The 22,498-nt window shown below is 34.3% G+C and overlaps 1 protein-coding gene and 1 long non-coding RNA gene across 5 annotated transcripts in view; one reads left to right on the forward strand and one right to left on the reverse strand.

Annotated features, from left to right (window-relative positions):
- ZNF385D (zinc finger protein 385D) overlaps nt 1–22,498 on the reverse strand; it is a 408,247-nt gene that overhangs the window by 25,741 nt on the left and 360,008 nt on the right. The gene's annotated exons all lie outside the window — the stretch shown is intronic.
- LOC108503477 lies at nt 1,718–21,373 on the forward strand. The gene is made up of 3 exons (XR_001876847.1): nt 1,718–1,764; nt 5,724–5,798; nt 20,428–21,373. It is a non-coding gene; the product is annotated as an uncharacterized LOC108503477 (long non-coding RNA).

Here is a 22,498-nt window from a genome sequence, read left to right on the forward strand (position 1 = left end):
TAGTCATACGGATAGAATTTGGCAATCCAGAGAAATGGCCTATTCTTTTGTTTAAGCTATTCCATTTTGAAATTAGGTGAAAACCAAATCCACTTAAATACAAGCAGTACTGAGAATTCGTCTAAGCAAGGATTATCAAAATCCTGCAAGAGTATTTCAGTGAATGAAAAGGACATATGCCTGAGTAAGACTCATAGTATCATTCTGACAAGGATATTCAGGAGGTCTTTTAATTTAGCTAATAAATTATGTTTATCTTGGGAAAGGAAAGATTAAGAGCTACTGTAGAGTGATTAGAAACACTCAAAATAAAATTCCAATTAAAATTTACTGATATAGGGCTGTATATTGCACATGATCTTTCACAATATTTTCTTGCCTCACAGGATGATTTTTTTCACACTCATGGGTAGATGTCACCAAACCTTTAAAAAGAAAGTAGAAAGAAAGACAAATGCATGAGAAGTTTTCAAAGAAGTCTTGTTTTTAATGTAAAGCTGGTTTTGGTTTCAGAGTTTGGTTTGTTCATTTGTTTTTCTGTTTTCTCTGCTTTATTCTGTCAAAAGATTAGTCTCACACAACAAGCAGATTAATAATTTTGTTCATTTTTTACATGGATGGCTAAAACATTTAATGGATTTATTTTTTAAAATACAAATAATACAGCACTAATCATATCCATTCCACACTCCAGACCCTTGGAAGCAAATATTTCGGTATCTTTTGGTTAGCATGTTGTCCAACTGAAATCTTTACCCCTTATGCATGCAGCTCCAGCTGCCCTTTCCACTTCCACTTTAATGGATAACAGATGTCAAGCTCTTCTCTATAGACTGCAACTCTTAAGACAGTGACCACACTTCTCCTACGCATCCAGTGAAGGGATTTCATGGATCATTCGAGAACACTACAAATAATGACTTGCACATGTCAACTTGCTTTTTATTGAATATATTGTAAAGTCCTATGAACAGTAAGTCTTTTCAATCCAATACATTTACATAAATCATACTTTGAGGTTCATTATGGTCTTACAAACATCTGGACAAGAGAACATAAACTAATCAGCATTAAAGAGATTTAGAGCATACTAATAATAAAGAGCATGCCTTATACATACTTGGAGAGCATGCTTTCTTTGGAGACAGTGGGGGTTGAAAAGGGTAGCATCTCTTCTTTCATACCAGAAGGATTTACCAGTTACTTTCATCTCCTGGCAAAATGATTTTAATTTCAGAAGCAGATAACAACATTTCATTAGAGTTTCAACCCATCTGCATTACTGATTGCCTGAAATGATCAAGCTAACTCTAATGCTAAAACCCCGCTCTCATCCAGTCTCAGCATTATGCATGATGTTACTTACCCTACGTTACTCACACATGAGTATTTACCACTCACAGAGAGGCAAAGTCATTAATTAACTCTGTGCACTTTTGGCAGAGAGAGTGGTCAGATTTTACACTGAGCTGCAAGAACTGTCAAACTGTCAGGGGGTCTTAAAAATCAAATTGCTCAGTTTAAAATAAAAAATGCATTTAACTCCCACATATGTGTTACAATCTGGCTTGCAGAGTGCAGGATTTTAATGGTGGATATAGGAATCAAAATGTTAATCTGGCGTACATAACACAGCCATGTTTTTAGCCTGGAAGTGTTTAACTGAATGTTGTACTTTCCAGCAATTGTGAAGGCAGAACTGTCCAGAACTTGCTTTCTTCATAAGTTTGGACAATCATAGCCAAGGAAGCTGAAACTCAGAAGGTAAGACAGTTTACATACACTTCTTATAATACAAGTGATATAAAACAATATAAACTCATGTAAAAATAAAGATGACAATGAATCAAAATAATTTCTTATTAAAAATACATTTCTGAAAAATCTGGCAGTTGCCTAGGGAAGCCTGTGGAGTGAAGTATTTGTTTTTATTACTTGTCCATACTATACCTGTTCCTGTAATAATACAAATAGTATTGCAGAACTGTTCCTGTCACTTTAAAACAAAGCACCATCTCTTCAGCGTAAAGAGACTATAATATCTTTCCTAGACTAAAACGAGACTGCCTCAAAAAGCATATAAAATCCAAACTATATTTTAAACTTTCTGAGATAACCTGTTTTTCCTGAAAGTTTTACACATTTCTGATATTAATTATCTCATATTCCCAGCGGGAGGTGTATCAACAACTGGAGGATCAGCCCGGAATTTAGATTCCATGATTTTTTCATGACATCATTAAATGTTTGGGGTCTGAGATGAAAAATACTAAAAAAAATAGCTAAAAAGAAGATTAAAGAGTATACATTTTTAATGAAAATAAAATTATTCAAATATTTATTTTATTTTGTTGCAAGGAAGGATCACACTGAGTATATTACAAGGACATAGTTAAATTAAAATTAAACCAACTTTGAAATAAAATAAAAATTATACTCTGCACACGCGTATACGGATAATTAAATCCTGCCTCAGCACTTTCAGAGTCCTGAAATAATAGAAGAAGCACATTGAATAGAATGCTTTACCTCATTTCTCTTAGATGATTTTATGGAAGACTTGGCATTAATTCCCATGAACTTTTCACTGTGCAGTCAGCTATCATTTTGTCAAAAATCACATCTATTATATTCTTTCTTTCCCACATTTGAAAAACCTGCTCTAAGTTGAGATAGCCTTCAGATATCTCTGGAGAAGACATATTTTTATGCATTCTAATTTGCTGAGCACACAGTCCACGGTTATGTTAGCAATCAATGCTATTTTCTACAAAATTAAAACAATGGAGATATATGCTGTTCCTTCATTTTACACATTGTTGAAGATTTACTTTATGTTTGTGAAATTTGTCTCTCTCCAAACTGGGCAAATGAAAGATAATGTCAATATTGATGGAGTACAAAGAATAAGGGGGTAAAGTGGTCAGCACATAAACCTTTTCTTGACAAACTCTTCCAGAATGTCGTTTAGTGTGGTGTCTGGCTGGCTGAACTACTTATAAGTTAGCTTGCTATGGCTATTTAAACAACTTGATCATGAATGTAAAAGTTAATCCCTTCTTGGATGTCATCCATAAGCAACATACAAATGTTTACAGCAGGTAGCAGATCTGGCATGCAGCAGTAATTTCACAGTGCATATTTGTTAAATGAAGAAGAGCCCCCTAAAGATATTAAGGATTTGATGGTGGAGCCCTCTAGGAGGAAGAGACCATGTGCAGGGCAATCACTGTACCAGAGAGCCACCAGCACTGCTCAGCACCAGCCTTCTGCTAATGTCAAACAGTCAAGCTTCACTATTTCACTGAGGTGCACAAATGAGAATTTATCCATATATGTTTTCAGATGAGAGGAACAGCACTGCCCAACTGTATCCAGTTTGACAGGAGAGAGGCCTAATGAACATCTCTTAATTACTCATTAAATTTTCAATTTCTTTTTGTCTTTGATGCCCACAACTTGACATTTATAATTCTTCAAAGCCTTCCCTTATTTTCTAATTATGATCTTCATTATTATTATTTTCTAATCGTGATTGTTCTATAAGAATGGTGTTTTAAACATTTTTGACTGTTAAAGCATTAGGTTTTTGGAGACATGAACACAATTATTTCACTACTGGTTACTTCTTATTGATATGCTTATTGGTGCACTATGGTTAAAAATTACTGTATAGCTGAAACATATTTACTCCCCCTCAGTCTTTGTATAACTTAATAGTTTTGAAAGCACTAAACAACAACAGTGAAGTCACTTTTTGATGGATAACTGTGCCTTCCCTTGAGTCTGGTTGTTTCACGGATTTTTAGTTTCTGATTAAAACTTGAATAAAATTATGTGCTTAGTGAAACTTTACACAGATAAACATCATCTTCGTCATGGATATGTAATGATTTCTCTAAAACATAGACTTTTACTTGAAATGTCCAGCAAACACTGAGAAAAATGTCTATAAAATAAGAGGAAATGGTAAATTAGATTTACCCAACAGATATTAAAAGATGTAGATTGAAGCATGTAAATGTGCAAGAGTATGAAGTTGATGAAAAATTAGTGCAATAGAGAAGAGAAATAAAAATAGACTTTTTAATACTTGGACTGCAATGTGTGACTGAGTTTCCAAATACTTTTCCTGGAATTCAGGAACTAGGAACTGAGAACTGGGCTGTTCTACACATTCAAATTAGATCAGTATTGAAATTAAAAATCCCACAGCTCATATGAACCTCATACTAAGCAAAAAAATATAGTCAGTCTGAAATAAACAGGAAATGTGTTGTCAGAAAACTTGTAAACCAATTGCAATAAAGTTTGCAAAGGAAGGACAGTCCTGCAATTTAAGCATTTTGCTGGTTTTCCAGATAAAGACTATTACGTGAATATGGGTCCCATATAATTAATTTCAAAACCAGGCATTCATCATGCACTTTTGATTGTCTCATCCCTTTCTCTGTCTGCTTATCTTTCTCACCCAGATCTGTGTACACCATTCAAACCTCTTCAGATCTCAAAAGAAGAACAGTTTGCCAAAATAATCCCCAAAGACACACAGCCAGAGATACATAATTCCATTCTTTCAAATGTGAAATAATGAAATTTCTCCACAGAAATATCCAGTCTAAAATGCAGAACAGTCAAGCAATAATGCATTCAACATCCTTGCATCACTGCTGTGGTATAAACAGAGATTTCATACCATTTGAGAGGAACCAGTGGTCCACGTAGGTCAATCTTCTGTTTTGAATATAGCTGACACTATCAGTTTAAAAAGAAAACAAAAGACCAAATAAAAACAAAACAATCTCAAACCACCACCATTTTGGAATGGAGCATCCCTAGGGAAGATTATGATATTGTGCCTAGAGGCTGGTTTATGTTCAAAGCTGTACAAAAGGAGACACAGTTTTGCTTTGAAACTAGTTAAATTGTTAGACAAATAGTTTTTAAAACATCAAACCTGTACTTTTTAAAGCTCTTTCAAAGAAGTCTTAGGTCTAGTCACGTCATTTTTACCCCTAGTCCCTTGAGGTACAGCCAGTTGTATTTGCCTGCATAAATATTTAAAAACATTGTTCAAATAAAATAAAAAAACCAAAACAAAACAAAAAAACCACCAAAAAAAACCCAACAAAAAACCAACAACAACAAAAAAAAAAAAAAAAAACCCAAGTCAAGCTCAAGACTGTAGCTTTATACTAGTCAGAGCAGGACAAAAATTGTTTTAGTCTTTAACACAGTGTTTCATTTAGGATCACAGACAGAAGATAGACCAAATAATCCTATGTGACACCATCAGCAAGACAAAAAAAGGCCATTAAACAGGACAGACTCCAGAAGCAGTGTAGTTTTTAAACTTGTCTAATACCAATGAGAAATGAGGCATTGGCAGAATTTTATAATGTCAGGATGCATAGGGAGGGATGGAGAACTTGCAAGGAGCAAGGAAGGATGTGTATTGCAAGCTAATAGAAATAAGAATGAGCCTGTCCAGAACAGAAAATTTCTTTGTATGTCAAAATACCAACTAAAACCTAAGCAACAATAAAAGAATTCTTCCCTGCATTTACTGCTTATCCCCTTACATCTTATTTCAGCTATTGCTATTATGTTCCATTGTATCCTAATGTAAGGGTATTTTCCATCAACTCAGTAAAAAATTTATTGGATTGTAAAGACTGAACATTAACAGAGTGACACTGGATGTCCGTATCTTCTGATCCCAGAACAGATGAGTTCCTTGAGTTCCTGGCTGTGTGCGTATCCCCTGATTTTACACTGAGGATGGTCCTGATGAAATGGTGAGAATACTGAATAATGAGAATACTGAAAAATGACACATCAGTGGGGTCTGACCACTGAAATGATAATTCAGCTGCAATTTGGGTATGAAAGCAAGCATATGACAAAAACAATAACTTTTCCTGACAGAGTTGAATTTTATGTTAAAACTATTTAGGTGAAGGAAGTTCTGGTATTGCACATCCCAAATTGGGTTTGCCTACTATTGTGGTGAATCCATTTCTCATCTTATAGTCCTTTGGAAGTCTCACATTGGACATTTCCATCCCAAAATAGTCATTCTGAGAGTTTGTTCAGAGGTACATGCTCAGAGCAAGCCTTACACACACACCCCAACAGCTCAGCCAAAATTGGTCACTTCCTTTCAGCTCCCCAGCTAGTATGAGAGACCTCCATCTCAAAGTCCCTTTGAGAGTAGCAGCATAAATCCCTAGACCTGATACGTGTTTCCTGAAGGAAATCAGCTACATCAACTCAACTTTGTCTCACATATGCATCTGTTAAATATACTGCTGCACCTGCATAGATTAGCAATGCAGACTGGCACTTTCTATAGGCTTTTCACAGTGGTAACTCTGTCTGACTTTGTGACCAGCTTTTGTATAACCCACTCAATAATGATGATCACCTCAATCATTTTTTAGCTTTTTATGGAAAATATAAATAAGATTTTTTATGCACACACATGTATACAAAAAGGTTTCTTACAATTTCAAACCATTTTTCTCACCCAAAGAAAAAATGAAATCATTGTGTACAGCTTTATAGTTGAAATATTCTGCATGAAGTAACTTGGAACCCAAATCTAGCCATATCTACCACTATTTATAATATTCTGATGGCATAAGATGACTGGACATTACATTTTAACATTCATCATCTGGTCTCCATCCCTTTTACCACAACCCTATCACAAGATTTGGTGTACATTCATTCTCACCATCTACAACACCTTAGAAACATGAAAAATAACTTTGCCTAAACAGCTTTCATAGTTTAGTCTCAGTTTCACCAGGCCTTCTGCATATGTGAGCCCTCTGAACATGACTCATTCTAGTTTGGCTTTCTGTGAACCTTTTAAATCTCTCTGTCTTTTTAAGGCCTCTGATTATACATGTGCTTAAAATTGCATACAGCTGTCCAAACACAATCTTAAAAGCCCCTTGGAGCATTAAAACAATTTTTCCTGAACTACACTCTATCCTTCTCTTTAACACTAACAGCGTTCTGTTTGCTTTTTTTATCTTCACTTGTGTGTGATACTGAGTTTGATTCCTTGATTGTTTACTGTCACATGCAGATATTACTACTCATCTGTGTTTGACAGGATGTGGCTATTGTGTATATTATCACTGTTTTAAATCTACTGCTCCACTGTTTCACAATAACCTGCTTGAAGACACAGATTAAATTTACCCACTTCAGTTTCATAATCAAATGATTATTCAAAATTAAATTTAGTTTTTCTTCTTCTTCTGTATTAAGACCTGATATAAATTCTTTTTAAACAAAAGGAAATCTCTTTACTGTTATAGGGTTGTCCACGACTACTTGTTTTATTTGCACGTTTTGCCAAGGTGCAAATCAAAAAGTTATTATTTCGGTGCACAGCTGACCTAACAACTGTCTTCCTAGAGCAGGTTCCCTCATGCTTCTAAAAAATATTTTAGGCTATGTAAGTGACCTAGCATTTGGGCAAACATAGATGCAATGAGCTCAATCATTCAATTCAATGAAGGCTCGTGTTTTTGTTTGGTTGGTTGTTTTTCTCCCTTCCAAATATAACTAATTATGTAATTTTGCACTTTCAAAGGCGGAGCAGGGACATAGAAATGACAAGAGATTAGTCTTAAAAGCTGGTATGGGATTTAATTTTTGTGATGATGGCATTTGGAACATGAATAGGCCTATCTCATTTGAGGAATGAAAATTCTGATACTTAAAAAGGTCACTGTGCAAGACTGTAGCAATGCTTATTAGAATAAATGCATTCCATGATACCAAGTTTCATTTTAATAATCTGTTTAGTTTAATCATAAAAGTTGAAAAATCATGAACAACAAATATTGCCTTAAGTCAGGCTGAATGATGTACCCTTTTTTTTATGAAAGCACAGAGTAAATCACAGAACCATAGAAGTTATTTGTCAAAAAGAAAGTATAATATTAAGTAATCCATTCCTCTTGCATTGGTACAATTACTTTCTACTTCACAACTATAAATTTCATTCTTATTTTGATTTCCTTGGAAACATAAATATGAAACCAGGAGTTGTCAAAACTAGTAACACACCATACACACAATAAAAGACAGTTTATTAAAAGATAACTCTAATTTTCCATCTGTATACAGGCTTCCAGAGGCTTATAGACAACAGTACAGGATTTTAATTTATGTCTTAGAAGTAACTTTTCATATTTTCTGTATTTAGCTTTCTAAAATTTAATTTTTAACTATACAGAGTTAATATTGTGCTGCAATCTGAAGAGATTTGTCTCTGACTGACAGATTGAGGACAAGAATAGGGCATGACAGAAGCAAGAGCTGCAGCAGAGAATGCAAAAGGGGGTAGGATGTAGCTAAAGTGCATGAGAGCAGAGTGAATAAAAGCTCTGACAGAAATGTTTCCTGTAGCCTTTCTTAACACCTCTGACCAAAATCACCTTTAAAAGGAGGAGAAAAGCAGTGTTCATGGCTCCTTTTTTAAAGTGTGATAAGTAGCACGAATGGATCCACTGTTAGTTGTCAACATTAATATCCTTTTCCAAAAAGGATTTTCAATTGTCCAGTGATAGGTAATAAGGTTACCATGATGCATATGAGACCATAAGCAATATCATATCTCCAGAAAAAAAGGAAAAAGAGAAAGCAGAAGAGCAGGAAGATCTGAGCACCCTTTGAGTTCTCTTTGTACCCCAGACCCAATGCTGCTCAGACAAGGGACTAAAATATGATCCTTAATGCATGTTTCTGTTTCTTGCTGGATCACTTCCTTGAGCTGCTGATAAATTATACTACTCCTTTTTAATAATTTGTCTCTTTCAAAACTAACTACTAAGACCTGTTGACTTGCCCTGTGGGCTCTACGATGTGTGATATGTAGTCACATTAAGATGACTTAATTCCTTCTATTCAAATTACTTGGTGGAGAATGGAAAAGGACATCAGACTTTTACTCTCTAGGACCTTTGCTCTCCAGTGCCTTGTCAGCTTAAGAGACAACATACTGTCAATAACTTCTAAATCTGCAGCTTTCACTAAAAAAGGCCTAACTGGGGACTGGTGTCCCTGGTGTACCAGTGAAATAAATATTCACTTTTAAACTGGCTGCCTTATGAGATAATAGTGAACACAGTATTAACAAATACAGTGTAAAATATTGTCCAGAATTCTGACCTCTAGAGACAAACCTTTACTTCAACAAAAGAGGCACAGTAAACTAGAATTTAGTTTTACTAGGTGCATCTCTCTTGAAAACTTTTTTTTGTATGCGTGTGTGTGTGCAGATTTACCTTCAGAATGCAGTGATTTATTTGTCTGTGGTTCTTAGAAGACAAGCAGGTATTATAGGCCCCCATATGAATATTTAATTAAAGGGAAAAATAAAATAATATGGATTTTTTTTTAAGGAATCTCATTCTTACCTTAGACAGAGAGTATCAAATGAGATGCTTAAAATATGTGAAACAGCAAACTTCAATTGTAAATTAAATATCTATTACTGTGCTCCCAATAATAACCTTTTGGCAAAAGACCACACCGTATTATTCCTAGTACAGCTGCTTGGCTTTGTTTGTGGGTTTTGGGTTTTTTCTTTTCTTTCCAGATGGTGGGTCATTTTAACTTTCCCGATAACCTCTAAACAAAAAAAGTATATTTTCATACTCTCTATTGATCTCTAATGCATAATCTTCTAAATGACTAGAGACCTCCCAAGAACTGTTAGTTTTGTTTGTTCTTTTTTCACCATACAAGTTTAAACATCAAGAGATTTAATTAACATTAGAAGAATTTTCCTCCCATGGTCTAAAATCTACATGGCTAATTTTCCCCTCAGACTCCTTAGTCCTGGTAGAATTAGTGAAATAGCTTATCCTTGGCAATATTTACATAGTCTGCCAGGAAACTTTCAGCATGAAAGTCATAGAGAGAGAAGAATAATCAATTAGTACTTGCTAGGAATGCTCTTTCTCCTTTTGCTAGGAGATCAAAGCTGAATCATTATTTGACCATATTCTAAATATTATATTTACTAAATGCAAACGCACAGAGAGAATGTATTCAATTTGTCAAGTCATTTTTGGCCATTTTAGGTAAAAATCATTATGAATGTCATAACCACCCATTACTGTTGACATTTTGAATTACACTGTCCTTTGAATGAGCACTAATAGGTTAGAATGTTAAAGTCAATATACACAGTTATATAAAATAAATTTCAAATGGAATGAAAGTGATATCAAGTTAATGCATCTTGAGGAGAAAAATAAACCAAAAAAAACTACAGGTCAATAGTAGATACTTTCATTTAGAGGACTCCAGAAGAAGAATATTGGAGTAAGAAGTGTATTTCTTCAAATGTCAACATTTCTATTTCTGTATGTCTTTAGGCAGGTGAGATGCAAAATGGATAAATTCCTATTTCTATCTTTTTTTAAATGTTCTTCATTCCTTTACATTGAGTGTGTATATAAGTTATCCATTTGAATGAATATTAATGGCAGCCTCCTTTGTTTTGAACAAACGAAAGGATGATTTCTGAATTTAAGTGAAGAAGAGAGATTCAGAAGGTGGTATTTTTTAGCTGAGGAAATCACAGCCAAAGCAATCCTCTGGAAAAGGAACAAAAGAGACAGAAATGTGGCAGAAAGCAGCATTAATTTCATATATATTTTAACAAACAATAGTTTGTTGTCATTCTTAGCCCACAAAACTCTTGAACCTCTTAAATAAAATTTTGATAATTTCCAGTAATAACCTATAGAAAACTCTATATTTGATGGCAGGCAGGACTGTGAGATACTGCAGTCTTATTCTGTTCTTAGGATAAAATGCAAATATGACATCTCAGTTACTATCTTATGGAAAACAGCTTTATGTCAATAAGTGAAAATTAAACATTGCATCAGAATTTTCATTTTTAAGGACTTTTCATAATTTTCTATTTATTATTTGGTTTCTCTTGCTATTTTCTAAAATAGTTTTTTTGCTTTATTGGATTACAGAAGAATAATTAAATGGAGTACCCTTGTTTCTGGAATCATAGAATCATAGAATCAACTGGGTTGGAAAAGACTCCCGAGGTCATTGAGTCCAATCCTTGATCCCACACCGTCGTGTTTACTAGACTATGGCACTAAGCACCACGTCCAGTCTCATCTTAAAAACCTCCAGGGATGGTGGATTTACCACCTCCCTGGGCAGCCCATTCCAATGTTTTATTACTCTCTCTGTAAAAATTTTTTTCTTAATATCCAACCTAAACCTCCCCTGGCAGAGATTAAGACCATGCCCTCTTGTCTTACTGATAAGTGCCTGGGAGAAGAGACCAACCCCCACCTGGCTACAACCTCCTTTCAGGGAGTTGTAGAGAGTGATGAGGTCCCCCCTGAGCCTCCTCTTCTCCAGGCTGAACAACCCCAGCTCCCTTACTCTCTCACGGGACTTGTGCTCAAGTCCCTTCACCAGCCTCCTAATGACTTAGTTGAAACATAGAACAGCTTATGGTCTTGAAAACTTATACAGGGAAAAGTAAACATGATCATTAAGAATACACTGATAATAGTCAGAAACAACAGTAAACTGATTCAGTTAATCTCAAGCCTGTAAGTAGTAATTAGAACAGCACTAATGAATAAATTTGCAACAGTAAAAATCCCAAATCTTGGACCTGAGTGGACTAACTTACTTTTCAATGACAGGAACACAGAAGTTAATATGTTTAGAGATTTCTCATTTCGTTGCAGTTTGTAAGGAAGCAACACTTATCTGAAGGAAATTCAGTCCCATTCCCTTGAGAGCATTTTGTTGAGAATAGTTCCACTTTCACTGAAGTAAATTAATCATTCGCTGACAGGAAAAAACCCAATACAACAAAACAAACAATCGAAAGACCCTTAAACTCCTTTTGTCTGGATAGTTTTCATGCTATTTTTATCTTGAAATATGAAATCAAAATCAGTCAAGGAATATAAGAACATATAACTCATTAAAATAAGTTAAAAGTACTAATAATCAAGAAAAAGAAAATCATTATCAACAATAACTAGGAAATAAGTGTATATAAAAATGATCAAGATCTGAAGTGAATATATTTAAATATCTCTAATATAGAAGTGTTAGAACTATTATAATTCCCATGGAACCACTCCAAGAGAAAAAAATAGGGGAGGGGAAAGAGGTTAGTTCAGGAGTCATTATTTATATATCTCGCAGTAAAAAATTACTTTCTGTTGTTGAAAAATATATTAAAGTAACCTCTTTTTTTCCTGTAACAAAAAAGAAAATGCAGTGGAGAGTGACAGTATCCATAAACATTTTCATAGCATTGGAGTAAGTCTAGTTAATGCACGGAAAAGTTTTCATTAAGACAACTAAGTTAATATGAGTTCTCAGGAAACTGCCACCTTCATTTGTATATGTCCACACTCAAAGATACACACTAGATACAGAGTCTTAAAACCAAACATTCTACCTACATGTTTTTCTCTCACTCTTCTGTGATATTTTTTCCTTGGAAGATGTATAGTAAAAATCATAAACAACTTCTTGGCCCTGAGCAGTTAAAGTTTTTAACAAATACTAAATTATAGATTTCCACTTTTAACAGTTTAAGCCACCAAATGATAAACAGGAACAGTATTAATAAAATTAAGAATCTGAAACTTCCTGCAGCTATTCAAATATTACTCTTCTACAGAGTTTACAAGAAAAACTATTGCTTTTGGCATAACTGAGAGTTCCCTGTACTTCTCATGTCAAGCTAAAGATAATAGATGAAAATGTTACATATGTATATTAGGAACTTGGGAAGGAAACAGATGCTTTAAATTGGTCTCTGTGAAGCACTGAGTGCAGATGGGAAATACACTATTAAAACATGGCCACTATATTACTTTTACTATCTCTCGTCTGAACAAAACAGAGGCCAGTTAAGGGCTAACTTGTTTGGTGATTCAGTTGGGATGAACATTAGCACACCCAGGGTTAATAAAACATGCTTAGGAAAAATCTTACAGGAAAATATAGCTGCAAATAGCCTATTGCAACAGAGGGATAGCACACCCTGAATCTGGTGTCTTGGCTGACACTCCGAAAGCACTGTGCTTTCGTCACAAAAGCTCTTGGCAGGTAGGGGGTGTAGACATCAGAAATGAATTACATATTTCAGGAATAAGAAAGATGCAGGAATTATAAAGACTAAAACTCAGATTTGGTTCTCATTCATATCACAACCTAAAGTAACACATTTATTAAAGCTACAGTAAAAGTGCAAATTTACACTACAGTAAGTAGTTAAACTAACAGATGAAAGAGTCTTTCAATGTCACTAATGGTCACTGAAGTTAAAAGAAAAAACAAAACCTGCAAACAAATAAACAAACAATAACAATAAAAGCCACAAAAGCCACAACTGGATATGTTGAGCTTGTTCATCCCCAGATGTCTATACCTGAATACTCTCAGGATCTGGAAAGAGATTGCAGATTGATGTGACCTACTTTGGGGAATTATAATAGAGTGAGATCAAATGCTCACTAGAAGACATGATTTCATTCCATCTACTACAAAAACATAGGTCCCTTCCAACTTGACATATTCTGTGATTCTGTAATGTTTCCATAAAGGAAGCTCAAATTCATTCTAGGTAAGCTGACTTCAAGCCCAAGTATTTAACTTACTTGGTTTTTTTCTGTTCATTATTTTTTTCTCCTTCATTTATTTTGGAAAAGTAGAAGATTGAATTGCTACATCAATTGAAGGGAGCATTAAACATGCAAGTTTCAACTTAGAAGGACCTTAGATAATCAGGACATTGGCTGTTGTCACTCAACAATTATTTGCCCTTAACTCCTCCTCCCTCCTCCGAGCATAAAATCCCATTTCTATAGTTACTATTGAGGAAGCTTATAAATACAAGTACATCTCTCTCTCAAACTATAAACTCCATTCAGACAAAAATAACATTATCAAATTCTGTGATTTAAATGGTTGTAAAATCACTTTCACTCAAAATTCGCTGACTACTTGATGATATGCTGGGCAAAGAGCAGTTCAGTAGAAATGATTTGCTTCACAGAACAAATACACTGTATTTCAAAAACATCCAAAAGATCTGACAATACTTTCCTGTGTTGCTAGTGAAGCTCATAGATTTGCTATTAACAAGTTTTAGCTCTTAAATAATGTTAGATAATTAAAAGTTGAGAGAGTAGAGTCTGATCTAGAAAAATCTGAACTACTTTTTCAAAGCTTTTTGCTTCACATTCCTCAGAGCAGTAAGAAAAAAAATTAAAGTAAGAAAAACTGTTAAAATCTTGACAGATCTATTCTTCCTCTTTTACTTTATATTTTATAAAAAACTTTGAAAATTATTCAAAAGTAATATTTCCAACAACTATAACAACATATCTTGAAGGCTGAATTTTTCTTCTATTAACTTCTCTTTAAAATTGGAAAATTTAAAAATCTGAGAAAAAACACATTAAAACCCATGAAAAGCTGATTGAACTGAAATCAATAAGAATTTCTGCAGAATACGATTTTTTTTTTCTGGAGGTTTTCAGCTTACTTAAAATAGGTATTATGAGATTAACGTATTATTCTGATTAATAATTCTCTTCAGACTCAGCTGTTTGCGTATTGAGTGTAACTTCATGTAAAAGGTAAACCATGCTTATAGTTTCTTCACCTCACTTATAAAAGAAGCTTTTTTGTCTCCCAGATTATGTTGAAGATCTATCTGTTGATGAAGGATTGAAAGATGCAAGCAGCTTATTGTAAAAACTTCATATTTGAAAGCTTTGTTCAGTTTTCAATTATATTTCACATCTGAAAAGTGATGGTATATGGACTTAGGTAATCTTGAAAAGGAAGTGACTTGAAAATTATGGTTGGGATTGTAATTGTAGGTAAATTGAGACGGTTGCACAGTCATAAATGGTAGCTAACTTATTTCCAAGCAGGCTATTTGACTGTTACATGCTGATCCTCACTTAAGCTAAATATCAGATGCAATACAAAAGACTATATCTACGCTAATTACAAGAGGTCTGATGAATCCTTAATTGCTTAATTCTGTGAAACACGAGAAAGAGTGATTCTGTGAATGCCAGCATGAGGACCTTATATGGTAAAAACTAAGGTGTCTCTGCAATATAGATAAAATATGAGCAAAAGCTTTAAAAATGGTTAAGTTCAGAGCTAGGTCCTTAAATTCCACACTTCAAATGTCTAAGACCTTTAACTAGACAGAAATTCATTATATTACCAAATTCTGTGGTGTCTTTGTTCCATACTTGCTCATTTGAAAAAGAGTTTACGGATTTTGTTTCTATTCAGTGCTTCTCAGGCATATCCCTGAATGGAATCAAAATAATACTGCCATTTCAAGCTAATTAATAACATTTATCTTAAATAAAGATTTGTAAATTTTTGTTTTCATTGTAGAAGATGAATCATTAGTCTTCAAAGCACCATGACAACAATAAGAGCAACAAAAATAACATGTGGCAGCTGCTTTCAAAACTTCAGAAGTTTGAATGTGATCACCTATCAAAAGCAAATAAGAATAATACATTTGTTTTTCAACTTAAACTTTTACAAATAAGATTTTAGCTTTGGTATACCTTACTGGAAACAGTCTTTGTAGTTATCATGTACTTATTAAGATTCTGAATGAGTTTTGTTATTAAGGACAGAAGTTCCAAATGATATCTACACACAACAGCCACAATTTCCCTGTAAAAGAATTTTCCTGGAAGGGTATCCTTGGGATGGTAGTAGCTAATTAATGCTACTAAAAACCCCAAACCACCAACTACCAAAAAACCCCACCTCAAAACCAAAACCAATATATTGGTAAAATTATGAAGCCTAACTTCATGCATAATCCTTAATGTGCCAATGTCTTTCTTTCACTTCCTAATCCAAAATGGCGCACATCAAAATTAAGATAAATGTAAAAAATCTAACACAAATCCAGATGCATAATTTTATAATGACAATCAAAAGCAAAGAATCTCGAATTAAAAAAGTAACCAAACAATCAACAATCTAGCACTTTAAAAAACTGTATCAAAATGAACAGTCAAAATTTAAGTTCATGCATCTTATTTCTGATTTAGAGGGATAATTCTTGTAGTTATTTCTTAACTTGTCTTGTAGATGACTGAACAGCAGATAGGTGTTTTGATGTGTTAACAGGATTTGAGAACTGTGTGGAAACTATAGCACAATTGATGAGTGCACAGACTGTAAACTCATTTTCTTGAATATGACTTTTTATTTAGAGTTAGACACATGAGTAAAGTACTTGAAAACTTGCAACAATGTTCAGCAACTTTCAGATGACTATCAAGTGGTCTAATTTTGTAATAACATTAGAAAAAGAAATTTATGCTGCAAGACTATTTACTGTAGCACTTAATACTAAATTTATATGCCTCTATAATTTACTTCACTTATGGTTGTCTCTTATATTAATATTCATTGTAAAAGTCCTCTTCTAATATTACTTGATTTGACAGGAAAGCATTAGCTATGACAAATGTTTTATAATGTGCTCAGACAATATTAATACAAGCAGAATTTCTGATAATTGCTGTTCCTTAAATACAAAGATTTTCTTTTAAATTTGAATTTACTTTTCCTTTCTTCTTCCAACCTTTCACTAACACAAGTTTTGATAACTATACGTCAGTGAGAATCATTCCTAAGCTCAGCTTGGAGAGCAAGACCGTGTGAAAAACTGAACCAAATCAGTCCTTTTAGAAATTTTAAGGTACAAAAATTGTTATGATATTATTTATCATAATGGATGTTTTAAGTAAAAGAAAATCTTTTTCCTTAGCTATTTTATGTAACAGTAAACAAATTCTTCCTCCTTAGGAGATGACTTGTTCATGGAAGTTCCTTATCCACATGTAATCTAAGATAACAATCAGAATGTTTGCAAGCATAAAGTAGAATAAACCTGACTGCCACGTTTACTACTGCTCTACAGAGTTCTTGCCTGCAGAGAAATAAGGCCTGAAGTTTCAGAGGCTACATAAGTAACGTACTACCACAAATTGCATTCAAATATTCCAACATAAATAGATAATAAAATTAGCCCGTAAGGTCATAGAGCCAAGATACCCATTCTAAAAAAAAAAAAAATTTACAGCACCCTGATGTACACTGGGTAGAATACATGACTCAGCATTTATCAGAAATTATATCACAATCATAGTTCAGCTTCATAAATATGTTAATTCACTCAGAACAAAACGCTGAGAAACAAGTTGCTGTAGAATAATGCTACCAGTCTTTTTTTCTATAATAGCTATGAGTCTACCTTGTCCTTACGCAGAATTGCCAAAAATTTATACCAAGCACAGTAGAATCAACTCTCGATTTCTTGTGTTTTCTAAGACATTAATATGACATTTTTTTTATAGTCTGAGAAGCCAGTGTTGTCCAGATGAATATTTGTCATGCTCATATATAAAAAGAGGCATAGTCTGAGACTCTACTTTCTACAAAACTGAATGCCAAGTCATCTTCACAACAAATATTCAGGGAAAATGTTTCTCTTTCCTGATATCAATGGCAAATAGGTAATTAATTCAAGCATGAAGCCTGTTTACCTATAGTACAGAAGGTATACCTATTGTAGGAGTAATATGTTCATGGTGCACAGCAAAGCTCATTGAGAACCTCACAAAAATTTACACATATAGACTGAACAGAGGAAAACAGAGAGGTTTTGTATCGTTTTAAAGCAGATAATTCATTTTGCAACCCTCTCCCACTCAGTTATGTTCTTTGTATAAAAGTTGCCACTGTTGGGATCTCTATGGAGACAGAAATGCCTATGGCTTGGCAGAGGATGTGGCACAAACCAAGAGCCCCAAATCCATTTTGGACTAGAATCCATTGAGGAATATACAAAAAAGAGAAATACAAATACCAGACAGACAGGCAGTTAATGTACTCTAGCTAAATCCTGAACTCTTCCTAGGTATTTTTGGTGGTTTTTGGGGCTCTGAACAACATAGCTACCAAACAGGTAATGTTGCAACTAGCATGACCTAATTCATAGCTGGAGCTTCTGGAATTCCTCCCTCAATTCCATTGGGTTTTATTCCCATTTTTCCGTATGTAAAACTATCCCAGCTTTCTGGTTTTTTTTTTTCTGTTTTGATAATCCTAGTGCCAATCAATATAACTTTGACATAACTCATTTGAATTGAAATTGGATAAGCCATTGCTATTAGCTTAGGAATTTTTAATTTTATTTATTATATTTATTGTTATTATTATTCAACTCATAACACTATATCAACCAGTGATGAATGGTAAATATAAATTTATGCAATGAGCACTGGGGAAATTCTCTTTAAACCTCTCCCTGGCTCTTTGCAAAATTCTATCAATGATAGTCAAAACTTTTAGATGCACTTAAAATACACATTACATACAGAAGCTTTTGATGAAATAAATTTCAGTAGTAGTTGTTTAAGGATTCTTTTTCAGGGTACTTGCTCTGTACATTTACAAAACTTCACAAATAGTCTATAAATAATGCTACTATGATGAGCTTCAGCACTTCTTTTAAAGTTGGAAACGATGTGTTTGACATCATAAGTATGTCTGATCTGGAAAGCAGGCAACTTTTTGGCATAATTGAAGTGGGAAACCAATAAAAGAAACTGTACATGACTGCATTGCTAATAACATCCTGTGTTTCTCTATCAGAATAATTCATTTCCTTAGAGACCCAGAAGAAGAATCTTCAGTAGATCACACTGTTGCTTCACTAGCCTGTAGTTAAGCTAGGGTAAAGAAGTATTCCACATAATAACTGTTATTTAAATTACAGAATCATAGAATGGTTGGATTGGAAGGGCTCTTAAAGATCATCTAGTTTCAACTCCACCGCTATGGGTTGTTATTTCTCATATGAAAATTTCTTTCTGAGTAAAAAAAACCCAATAGATTGGCAAAGCAGAGCTTTTTCATGAAAGCACTATTGTTCATATCTGAAGGAAGAATTTGGGGTATCAGTTTCATTATTCTGACATCAGTCAACCATTCAGTACCACACAGATGCATCTTCTTTCCCCATCTACACTGTAAAACTTCAAACCAAATTCAATTTCTGTAAGCCTCTTGGGTGATGATCACACTGAGGTTATATTAAATTAAGAAATGTCTTAAACTGTCTGTGAAATGAATACTTCAGTCTCCTAAGGCTTCTTCTTGTCAATTTATTAACTTTATTGCCAATACTTCAAATACTACATTTCAGTACTTCAGATATTCAGGTCAGATGCTCAAAAATCCATTTAAATAAAATAAATAATAATGAATTCTTCAGATCAGGTGTTAAAGCAGTTAGTAATATATTTGGTTAACTATGAATAATAAAAATAAATGTCTTTGCTCAGTTCACATAATCAGAGATATATTAAAAGAAACCAAACCAAACTAAATCAAACCAAAAACAAAAAACCAAAACACATCAAATGTACAGAGCTTCCATCCTTTGATAAGATATCAAATCCTGTCCCTTGCTTCAGACACTGCCCAAGTATATAGTGACCTCGAAAAAGATGAGCATGTTCTTCAAAGCGATACTGAAGGACTCAGTAGGCAGAAAGGAGGGCTCGGTCACTGAAAAGCACTCCCTGCCAACCATAAAGCAAGTGTACACACAATAGCTGCCGCTCAGACTATGATGACACACTGCTAAAGGAAGATAAATGAACTCCCAAATATGTAAGGCTGGAAATGTCAGCAATATATCTCATGAGTTCCATAATGACAGGTACCTTGACTCAATACAGTGTCCTGTCTACAGCACATGAGGAGGAGAAAAATGCTAAGTTGTAAGTAGCACAGCTGCATGCAAGTACAGAAAAGAGACAAATTGTTCTTTCCAATTCTCTGGTTTGGGTTTTGGGTTTGTTTGAGTTTGTTTTTTGGGATTGGCTGTTTGTTTGTTTGTTGGTTGGATTTTTTTTTGTTTGTTTTTGCATAAACAGCAGTCAGTAATTAACTGAATAAAAGTAGTACAGGCAGAGGCTGAGGATAATGCAAAATGAATGAACCAGATTAGTATCCACAACACCTAGATTATTTTTTTTTCCTCTGCATCTTTGTGTTTCCCCTGAGTATTCCTATTTCAAAGGTCTACTTTGAAGTGTCCTAAAAAGTGAAGTTTTGCATTTCTAAAAATCTCTTTAAAGTAGTAGAAAGAATATTACCTGAAGGAAACAATGAGACAGATTCCCAGTTACAGATGGTTCTTCGAGACTATTACTGATCAACAAAAATGTAGCAGTTGACAATCACACTGCTAAGTGCTAATTAGTAGGAGTGGGCTAATTCAAAATCCCATTAATTTTCTTTCTTTCTTTACAGTGAGCTAGGAATTGTGAAAAGCTTAAACCAAAATGACAGTAGATGACAGTCATGAAGCAAGCTTCACAGTTGTGATAGAAGACAACCAAGGACCTTGACTTGGAGCTAGACAGACAACTGGATAATTAAAAGACAATCCAGTAACAACTTGGCATTTGTGAAAAGCCGTCACAGTGGACAGCATGAAGAATCCCCTGGCACAGGAAAAACAGAATGAAAATCTCAAACTTTTTCACAGTGAAACAAATGTTAAAAGTGAAAAATTATCAACAATAAAAGAGTGATGATTAAAGGTTTAAATTTGCAGTAGGAGGCTTGGAAATTTTCCGTTAAATTTACCCAAACGCACTCGTTAAGTAACTATATATAAGTAATTATATATTCAGATAGATGGTTGGTTGCCTTTTAAATCATTCAGCTAACCTTAAATGAGTGCCTTGAATTTGAATCCAGAAAGTATTCAAATATCTGCTAAAAACGTGAAAAAGAGATGGAGCCCCTGTGCAAGTGGAGATTGGTGCTCCAAATCTGATGTGGTAGTGGTTTTGTCAGTGTGAACTTTACATCTACTCCATTAGTTTCCACAGTGTTCTTCTGTTCATCACAGGCATAATTCATCTTCTCCACTCAGTAGTGTGATTACCACTCTCACTGAAGCAGGAGCTGCAGGACCCACGACACACCATGTACCTCAGCCTGGCAAACTACAGTAGGAAAAAAGCAGCAGGAACGAAAGCCCTTTTATTTCCTCTCTTCACCTTGGTAAATCAGCATCTGACCACCCAGATATCATGCAGGAATTTATCTACATTTAAACAAAAACATCCACCTGACTTGCAACGGATCCATTTTGTAGACAAATTGTGTATGAATTTTCATGAGGGGAGCATCAGTCATAAGTTTATAGCCACAAAGGCAATTGTTATCGGGTTAAAAGTTCCCAAATCTTAGCAGTTTTAAATAGGAGAACTGATTCACATTTTGGCTCCTGCGAACCATGCTACTGATTTTGTTCAGAAGCGTTCCCCAAGAAGCATGCTTGCCAAGGCTGTGAGCATTGTCTCTTCCATGCACACACACACTAAAAGTGTCCCCTCTACTGAAGTATCAAGTCTCTGCTGAAGTTCACTTACACTAGTCATACTCCGAGAGGGAGATAGCACACTAATCCTTCTCCAAACCATTGCCCTTGCCCTGTGTCTGGTGGTATAACAGGGATCTAGCAGATACGAAGCACATGCAGGAAAAGCATAACAAGGTTGTTTGGCAATATCTGTCATGTATTTCAAGCTCCCTATGTACTGCCATCAATAGCTGCTGATATTTTCCAGTACCTGAAAGGAAGAAAAAAGTGAAGCATCTTTCCCTACTGGGAAATATTGGTTTATTAAGGGTAACTACTTCAAGCAAATTCAACTAGATAGCTGTACTGGGTAATCGGTTAATGCTACTTTCAGAAGGATCTGCTAAGACGATGCTAGAAACTTGCAGCTATTAAATCAGCAGAGCAGAAAATGAACCAGAAACAGTAAAAAGTAAAATGTAGCAAAGGAAGAGATTAAAACTTCATGGCAGCTGTCTCAGGACTCCTCTGATAAGGTGAATGAACTAAAGAGTTCATTTCAGTGCTGTAATGTAAGAAAATGGTTATTTGCCAGCAGATGTGAGATCATTTGAAAAGTATGATAAAAAAGTCTGATTTTTTTAATTTGCATTCTCTCTAATACTTATCTGGAAACATGAGTTAATGTATCTACCTATGCTTTGATCAGTGCAGATCTACTGGATTAAATAAATAAATCCTTCTGAATCTTCTAAAATGATTAATATAAGTCTTAAAACTAATCAGAGGTGGAATAAGGAAGTAGAACAAGGAAGGGGAAATAGTACTAAATTCTGATTGAAAGAAGTAGGAAGAATGTTTGACAGTATACAGCTTGTGAATTAAAACAGATTTAATTCTCATTTAATTTAAATTCTAGTAATGACAGAAAAAGAAAATACTAAAGCAGGTGTAATTATAGAAAGAAATTAGTCTTCCAGAGAAATAAAATATTTTCAATTTTCAGAG

This window comes from Lepidothrix coronata, unplaced genomic scaffold (assembly GCF_001604755.1).
Source record: "Lepidothrix coronata isolate B3197 unplaced genomic scaffold, Lepidothrix_coronata-1.0 Scaffold139, whole genome shotgun sequence".
Taxonomy (NCBI): domain Eukaryota; kingdom Metazoa; phylum Chordata; class Aves; order Passeriformes; family Pipridae; genus Lepidothrix; species Lepidothrix coronata.